This window comes from Pipistrellus kuhlii, unplaced genomic scaffold (assembly GCF_014108245.1).
Source record: "Pipistrellus kuhlii isolate mPipKuh1 unplaced genomic scaffold, mPipKuh1.p scaffold_m20_p_2, whole genome shotgun sequence".
Classification (NCBI taxonomy): domain Eukaryota; kingdom Metazoa; phylum Chordata; class Mammalia; order Chiroptera; family Vespertilionidae; genus Pipistrellus; species Pipistrellus kuhlii.
This window is the reverse complement of record NW_023425515.1, coordinates 32,018,168-32,027,156: the sequence shown is the minus strand read 5'-3', so window position 1 is coordinate 32,027,156 and position 8,989 is coordinate 32,018,168.

Sequence of the window (8,989 nt, the reverse complement as noted above, 5' to 3'; positions counted from 1 at the left end):
CCTGACACCCCATTTGCACTTGCACAGTCAAAGTTGAAGTTGTTCCTGAGACAGCACAAGAGAAATTCATTGAACTTATTAACAGCAATGCAGCAAGAACTGATTTCTCTACAATGCCAGTTACAAAATTCTGGATCAAGTGTTTGCACTCATATCCTGTTCTGTCTGAGACTGTGTTGCGCCTTCTTCCATTTCCAACAACATATCTTTGTGAAACAGGGTTTTCCAGTTTATTGATTATCAAGCCTAAATACAAAAGTAGACTTATTGTGGAAAATGATCTTCATTGTGCTCTTGCAAAGACTGCCCTGAGAATTTCTGATCTGGTGAGAAAGAAGCAATCTTAACCTTCCTACTGACATTGGCTTTTTACGCATACTGTCACAAAATGTAGCAATGTAGTTTACTGTTGTTAATATTAAGACTGTTAACCATGCTACACCATGATTCAAGACAAAATTTCATTTATTTGTAATTAGAAATAAATGTTTTGCAATATATAATTACATATTGTTTTTGTGATTAATCACTATGCTTTAATTATGTTCAATTTGTAACAATGAAAATGCATCTTGCATATCAGATATTTTCATTATGATTCATAACAGTAGCAAAATTACAGTTATGAAGTAGCAATGAAAATAATCTTATGGTTGGGGGTCTCCACAACATGAGGAACTGTATTAAAGGGTTATGGCATTAGGAAGGTTGAGAACCACTGCTCTAAATAGGAGCCCACGTGGGCTCCTATATAGAAATGTTAGGATATATATGTGTTAGAAGTCACTTGTAACTTAAGATTTGAGCATTTTACTATAATAAATTAGACTTTAATAAAGTACTATTTAGACATAAAATAACATCCTCTATTAACCTAATTTGTCAGAATGTCTAGTGACTACAAATCTCCTAACTGGTCTTAAAAAGTATATAGTTTATATTTGAAAATATATTAAAACATCACAACAAAATAAAACTAAAATTTTAATCAACAAACATAAAATTTATTCATGGCAGGCCAACCCAATGACTCAACTAAAAAGACTCAACTATAGTTACCTCTTATTCAAAAATAGATAATTTAAAACTGGAAAAAAGAAGGAATATGACTATTAAGGTAAATATTAGTTGAGCTGTTCAATTCAAACCTTGACTGAATTTACAAATAAACTGTTCTTCTTTTCAATCTGAGAAAGTAGCTAATTTCAAGTATGTTAAGAAAAGTGGCCCAAGATGTTCAAGAAGGAAAGCTATCTGAGCCTTGCACACTCAGAAAGGACTGAGAAGAGAGAGATGACAGAAGCATAGTACGTGCTTCAAGATTATCACTTTCCCTGGAAGGACAGTGAGGTGAGGGAAGGGGCCTTACTATTTATGAGCAGGAGCTAATCGTTTCGCTGGACTGTCAGTGACCTTAAAGAAGCAAGACTGAAAGGCTGGTGACAGGAGGCTTTATTTCCCCATTGGATAAACGTTATTACTGCCAATGGTATTCTGCATAGCATCCCAGGGCAATCCCTACACTTTATCTATGCTGCCCAATACAACCTTATTGTTCTCTGATAATGCAGGTCTATTGTCCCCAGCAACAATGGAAATAATTTCCCCCTTCATTTATTTTTTTAAAGCTATTTGAATAGTGGTTTGAACTAGAGAGCCAGGAGGGAATCTAAAGTTTTAGGGAATGGAGTCTTAATTCTGACTCCTGGTGGCAGCATTCTTCATTGGGTAAAAAGATCATTAAAATAAAGAACTCTGTTGCCACAGGATGAAAAAAAAGTAACTGGAGCCTGGCCAGTATGGCTCAGAGGTTGAGCATCAACCTATAAACCAGTTGGATTCTCAGTCAGGGTACATGCCCAGGTGGCGGGCTCAATTCCCAATCGGGGGCCATGCAGGAGGCAGCCGATCAATGATTCTCTATCATGTATGTTTCTACCTCTCTCTGTCTTCCTCTTTGAAATCAATAAAAATGTATTAAAATAATAATACTTGTAAGTGGATTACTATATTAGCGAACACCTCAGGCTTTGCTGCATCTCTTGTTCCCAGATCTGTCCTTTCTAGCCGTGGAAGGAAGGCACCTAAACTATCACCACCTTGGATCCAGTTCAAGAGCCAGTGAGGCAGTTCAATCAAAGGAATATTAGAAAATGACTAACACTTAGGCAGTAGAAAATGCAGCCAAGGCCTCACTTCTGTACCTTCTCATGCCACCAGGCCTTTCCACCACAGTCACACTGTGGCCCACAGTCTGCTCTCCCTGCTGTCACAGCAAGAATAACTCCATGGAGAAAGGGAGGAAGCTGAGGAGCCTCTATCTCTCTGCTAAGAGGAATCTGGGGGTACAGCTAGGAAGAAAAGAATAGTGGAGGGAGAAGCCCAGAGGGCATGTGATAACTACCACCTGACTTTCCAGAGGGAGAGAGGAGTAGGGGGTTCAGTGGAAAGCCCATAGTTTGGGAAGAACAAAGAGGAGACAAAATGGGCAGCAGCAGGGGAAAGAGATTTGATGGGAAAACCTGCAGAGAAAAATCCTGCCCCAGAACATCAATGTAATTTAAAGTATCCAAGGGCTAGAGCAGCAGCATGAGTGTGACAGAAAGGACCCATGATCCAAAGAGAAAGCCCACCCTCACCCTGTGATGACTGCCCAGGGAACTCAGCTCGGACCACTTCACAGGCTCGTCCTCAGATCCCACACTGCCTGCACCAGCAACAGGCAGAGAACCGACTCTGGCCCTTGTTGACTCTCCACTGAATGGTTTTAATACAGTCCACTCTCTCTCTGCTCCAGCTTGCCACACACCCTCTGATGAAATCCTCTTCCCTGGGTCTCTGCTCAAATGTCACACTCCCAGAAAATTCTTCCTTGACCACTCAACTTAAAATTCAAAGCTCCTCATGCCCCCAAAAACATACACTTACCATTCTTGATCCCCTTTACTCAGCTCTACTAGGTTTCCTCTGTCCTTATAACATTCTAACATACTGGAGCACTAACCTAGTTAATCATCTCATTTATTTCCTATCTCCCATCACTAGAATGTAATCTGAGTTCTTCACTGATGTACTTTTAATCTCTAGAGCTGTGCCTGGGACTTAGCCAATGCTGACTAAAGATTTGTTGGATTATCTTACCTAATAATAGACAAACATATAAACTGACCATATCTCTGCTACACCCACATCCAATCAGGATGAGTATGCAAATTAACCCAACAAATATGGTGAGTTAATTTGCATATGCAGGCATGGAGCAGCCAGGCAGGGCAGGTCACCTGCTATGAGGGGCAGAGCTAGTAGTGGGAGCTGCAGAAGCAGGGACTTGCTGGCTCTTGGGCAGCCCAGGAGCAAAGCCAGGGGAAGGAAGGCCTATTCTTTCATGATATCATGCAATAGGCCTCTAATTTGATGAATAAATGTCATAGACAGTCAGATCTGAAGTTACAGGGACTAACGTGCATTCATCTTGTATTCCTTGCAATTGGCACTTCACATGGCACATACTAGACTCTCAATAAGTACTTGTTAAATAGATGTATGGACATTTTAAAATATATATATTTTTTTTATTGATTTCAGAGAGGAAGGGAGAGGGAGAGGGAGAGGGAGAGAAACACCAATGATGAGAGAGAATCATGGATCAGCTGCCTCCTACATGCCTCCTACTGGGGATCGAGCCTACAACCCAGGCATATGCCCTTGACCGAAATCAAACTCACGATCCTTCAGTCCACAGATCGAAGCTCTATCCACTGAGCAAAGATGGCTATGGCTATGTATGGAAATTTTAATCCTAAATTAAAGTATCTAAATCTATATACTGGATTTGAGTAAGATTCTTGTAGGATATGTGGTGAATCAAAGAAAAGGGGTTATGATACAATAATAATAACAGTAGTAGTAGTGTTTATTATAATAATAACAGCTCATAGTAATATCTGTCAAGCATGTTGTTTCATATACCATGTCCAGTCCCTTCAATCACCCTGTAAGGGAAGTATTATTACTTTCATCTTATAAATGAAAGCGTTAGGACTCAGAATGTATTAACTGTCTAACACCATGGAAATGGCAGACAGCTGGGATATAAAATTGGAACTGACTGGACTCATTCTAAAACCAAGGCTCCTTTCTGAATAATGTATATTGTGCTCAGCTACAGAAATGAGAGTTTTTTCTCCCATCTCAGGTGTAGGGATATAAAGACGTAATAATGCAGGCAGCTTTGACCACCCAGTTCTGAAGCATGCTGGGGCCTTTGGAACATGGGGTAGCCTCATATGAAAGCACTGCCATTCTCAAAGAAGTAAAATAATTTTATTCAAAAGGATGTGAGACATGCGAAAGGGAAAAGTCACTATATCACCAGAAACAGAAAAATAAATCTATAAACTGAGCCCTGTGGAGAACAACTGAAGTTGAAACACAATCTTTGTATTATATATGAATTTATTCATTCACCTAAAATTAATGGTGCAATTTCTAAGTTCAATGTGCTTCACTGGGCACTGAACATACAGAAAGAATAGTCAGAAAATTCCTTCCCTCATGGAGCCTCCATTCAAGTACATACAGGGCAAACAAAATAAAACTTAGGTGAAACATATAGCATATTAGATGGGGTTAATACTAAGTCAAAAAGCAAAGGAGAAAGAGGTTGGGAGGTATTTGGGGTTGTAATTTAAGAACGTGCTATTTTAATGCTACTTGAAGCCATCAAAGAAATCGGTACACTGAGGGCAACATTGTCAGATTTGTGTAAAACAATTCAACCTTGAGCTCTCTATTTGGCTGCGTTAGATTTTCTCATTCTTCAATCGAAGCTGGCAGTTCAAGAGGGCGATGTGCTTGCCGACTCTGTACTTGAGGCTCTCTGCTGATTGCTCTGAGCTGAGAATAATAGCAGAGCTCCAGCCAATTTCCAGAGTGCAGAGTCTTGGAAAAGGAGATTTTAAAAACATTATCGCCCATGGAGTCCTCATAGTTGGGGAAGAATAGCAGTACCTCCTTAGGACAGCCAAAACTCCAGCCTGACCACTAAGTGTCATTGTGAGCACAGAGCTCAGACGAGGTCAGGAAAAGGAGAACAGAAGTGGGGCAAAAGGCAGTTCCTCAGCAAAGAGCTTCATCCTACTTGGTAGTCATTTCTAGAGAATTACACGATTAAGGAACCTGGGAGAGCCGAGTAGCCGATGCATAAGGATTTCAGAGGAACATTTTGATAGGGCTTCAGAATTACTTAGGAGCGTAATAAAAATTGACGTGTATACGGACACTATCTCACGGTTGAAAGACCAGCGGAAAGACTCAAAAGTCTGTAAACAAATGAAAATAAATGGCTTGCAATGCACACTGGGAGGGGCTCTCGGGGCAGGCCTCCGAAGAGCTCCGATTTCGCATGAGAGCCTCATGACAAAGCTAATACATTGGGGTAAATAGATGGGAAATGAAACGTGCAAATGAACTAACTTGGCAGGAGCCTTTGGAAAGGTAAGGAACCTTATCCCACAGCGTTGTTCATATTTAGATTCACAAAAGTGCTGCTCTGGAACATCTGCTTTTCAGAGTACAGAGTGGTATGGCCAGAGAGCCAGGCAGAAGCCACACTCGTGATTGCTTTAAGAAGAGCGGCTAGTACAGGAGGGAACAGACAATTAAAAATGAAACAATATGCCGGGACCGGTTTGGCTCAATGGATAGAGCGTCGGCTTGGGGACTGAAAGGCCCCGAGTTGGATTCCAGTCAAGGGCATGTACCTTGGCAGTGGGCATATCCCCAGTAGGGGGTGTGCAAGAGGCAACTGATCGATGACTCTCTCTCATTGATGTTTCTAACTCTCTATCTCTCTCCTTTCCTCTCTGTACAAAAATCAATAAAATATATTTTAAAAAATAAATAAATAAATAAATAAATAAATAAATAAAAATGAAACAATATAAAACCACTTAAAGATATAAACACCAACTGGAGTGTAAAATTACTTACCCCCATACCTTCGGGCAAAGTATAATAATAGGAGAGAATTAGAGAAAAGACAATCACAGCCAAATTCTTTTAAAAATCACGAACTTGGTTGTTCATTTAGACTAAGAAATGATTCTGTTATACTTCATATTCCTATGTCAAGACCCTGCTCAAATGTCACCTTGAATTTTGAGTTTTCTTTTATTTCTCTCCCTCATCATCCAGGCAGAATTAATTATTGAATTATCCTTTCCTTGGCATTAGGAAATGTGTCTACTATAACACTACCCACATTGTATTGTAGCTATGTTTTTATCTCTATTTGTAAGGATAGGACTTTCTTAAGAAGTGAGTGTATGTCTTATTATAGCTTGTACCTCTAGTACCTAGAATATTGACTGGTACATTACATGTTTCATGAACTGAATGGCACTCTTACACATTCACTAGGGATTTAATTACTAAAATTGTCATTTGTTTCCTTTGATAAGGCCACACTGTGTTGAAGAGAAAGTATCTTACGTAAGATATGAAAAAACTGGTAATGTGCCCATTTTTAGTAAACAAGGAAAGGTGCCAAGCCACGTATATAACTTACTACTTTATATGAAGAATGAGAGGGAAAATCGGATATATTCATATTTGCTATTATTTTCACAAATAAAATCTATAAGGATACTTAAAAAGCAATTTACTGATTACCTGGGGTAAGGGGAGAGGAGATAGTATGATGGGACAGTGGTAAAAGCAAAATTTTCCACTGTATCTATTTTTATATTGCTTCTACTTTTTACACATTCATTCATTATGTAGCATCTATGCAAAACTTAGGAAAAAATTAAAACTAATCACATAGGGAGTTAAAGCAACAGTGACAATGGCAAAAAGTCTGCCTGAGACTCTGGTTAATCAGTTTAGGCAGAAAGGCAATTCTGTCTACTGGTTTGTTTCTTTGTCTGTTTCAACAAATGAACTCAATTTCAGTTATGGGCCAAGTTGCAAAATAAATTAAAGCTAATTTTTATTTTTTCATGTAAGTCATGATAATCAAAATTCTTTCGAAAAGCTCACTGGATAAAGGTGACGTCTCACCCTGCTTCTGCTAATTGCATGACTATGGGGAATATGCCTTAAGGATCCTCTGTCTGTCACATTGAACCCAAGACAATTCCTTAACATATTGTTAGAAAATCAATATTTTAAATAATGAGATCTGTCCTTGAAGTGGCGCTGGATACTAAAACAGATTTATGTGAAGGTTTCATTTGTCTAAACTAATTAGCAATTGTTTCCCTAATGGGTTACTTTCAAGCCAAAAATATCACACCAAAAAATTACATATGCATCTTCAGTGCAAGTACAATTTTTAAGAATTTATAAAATAATTCACAGAAATATTAAATAAGTATGTGTTTGAGTTATTCAACTCAGTAATGAGAGAACCAGCTGGACAGTAAATATAGCTCAAAGAAGATACAAAGAACAGGGGTTAGATAAGCATGAGGGGAAAATGTTTGGATAAGATGGGTTTAGATACAAACCTGGCTAATATATCCTACAGAGCAATAAAAGCATAAGCTAGAGGTTTTTATTTCTACCAGGCAGAAATTATTTGCATCTCCATTAGATAAAAACCTACCAATGAATATGCAACTTTGTAGAAAATGCACTTGTAATCAATAGTTAGATATAATTAAACACAGGTATACCCCCCAGATTAATCAGATCATCTTTGGGCAGACCTGTTAAGTAACATTTGATATGACATTGAAAAGGCATACCATCCTCTCTTTGCCATTATTGCAAGGTAGGCAATGTTTTTTAACACGTGTTAATGAAAGTAAAAATCAGTGAAAGAATAGGTGAGCTAAAGCTCTGATCTTTAGGCCTGACGTGAAGCAGTAACTCATAGGGAATAATGATATATTGCATATTTCAAGTTGTAGGCCTCTTCTAATAGGTTTCTCTCTACATAATGAGCTAAGAGTGGGGGGAAAATAATTATCTGTATTTGGCAACTGATATTGTAATGCTGATGAGGAGAGGTTAACACCGCTAACAAAAATGATAATGACAACCTTATTCAGTAGTAAAATACATCAATAATCTGACATTTATTGAGATGGGGAAGTATCCTAATTCAGAAAACCATCATGAATGGTACAAAACTATTTTATGCTTATGCAAACTGAGGATGCAGCTTTAATACATGAAAGTATTTCAACAAACCAAACACGTCTTTCGTTGTTAGTTGAAAAGCTGAACAGAAAATCTTCTAGCTTTTAAGTAAATCATGAATGGATTACCAGAAGATATATTTTTGAGGCATTCAACCCAGCCAGTCAGTTTTTCAAGTGTAAGAAAATAATCATGCAGTAAATGGCAAAGATTCAGCCAGAGATCTTCAGGAAACATGAAGGACCACAGAGAAACCAAGAACACTGCATTCATGTGAACAAAAAGATAGTCTTTCATAGTGCAAATGCAATCCATATTTTTCCAAAAACTAATACCAGACATAATCTCAAGGATCATTAAATAAAACTGTTTGGCTAATTTTTATAATAACAAATTAGACTAGAAAAGTCCTCAAAAATGCATTAAATGAGCAATTCATCATTAAGCTTTTCACCCTGTAAACCCAGAATAAGAACAATCCTGTTTATCTTTGCCCAATACACTATTAATTTTTTACATGTTTTTTTTTTCCTTTATACAATAAGCTAAGGAATTTTAAGATAAAAAGTTCATAGTTGACATAAATATTTTTATACTTCCTCACAGGAATATCAGAGATGCTCTGCATATATGGGAGATTTGCCTTTTAAGAAAAGAGAAGAAAAGGAGCTGATTATTTAAATATTTCTCTTATAATGGCTAGATGCATTGGAAAGGGGGAAACATTGCTAAGAGAAGCACATGCAATTTGAATTATTTGAATACCCTACAGCTATTATAGAAAAGGAATCTGGCCTAAATAGAAGTATTTCCAACACTAACTATTTTCTCACTTCCCCAT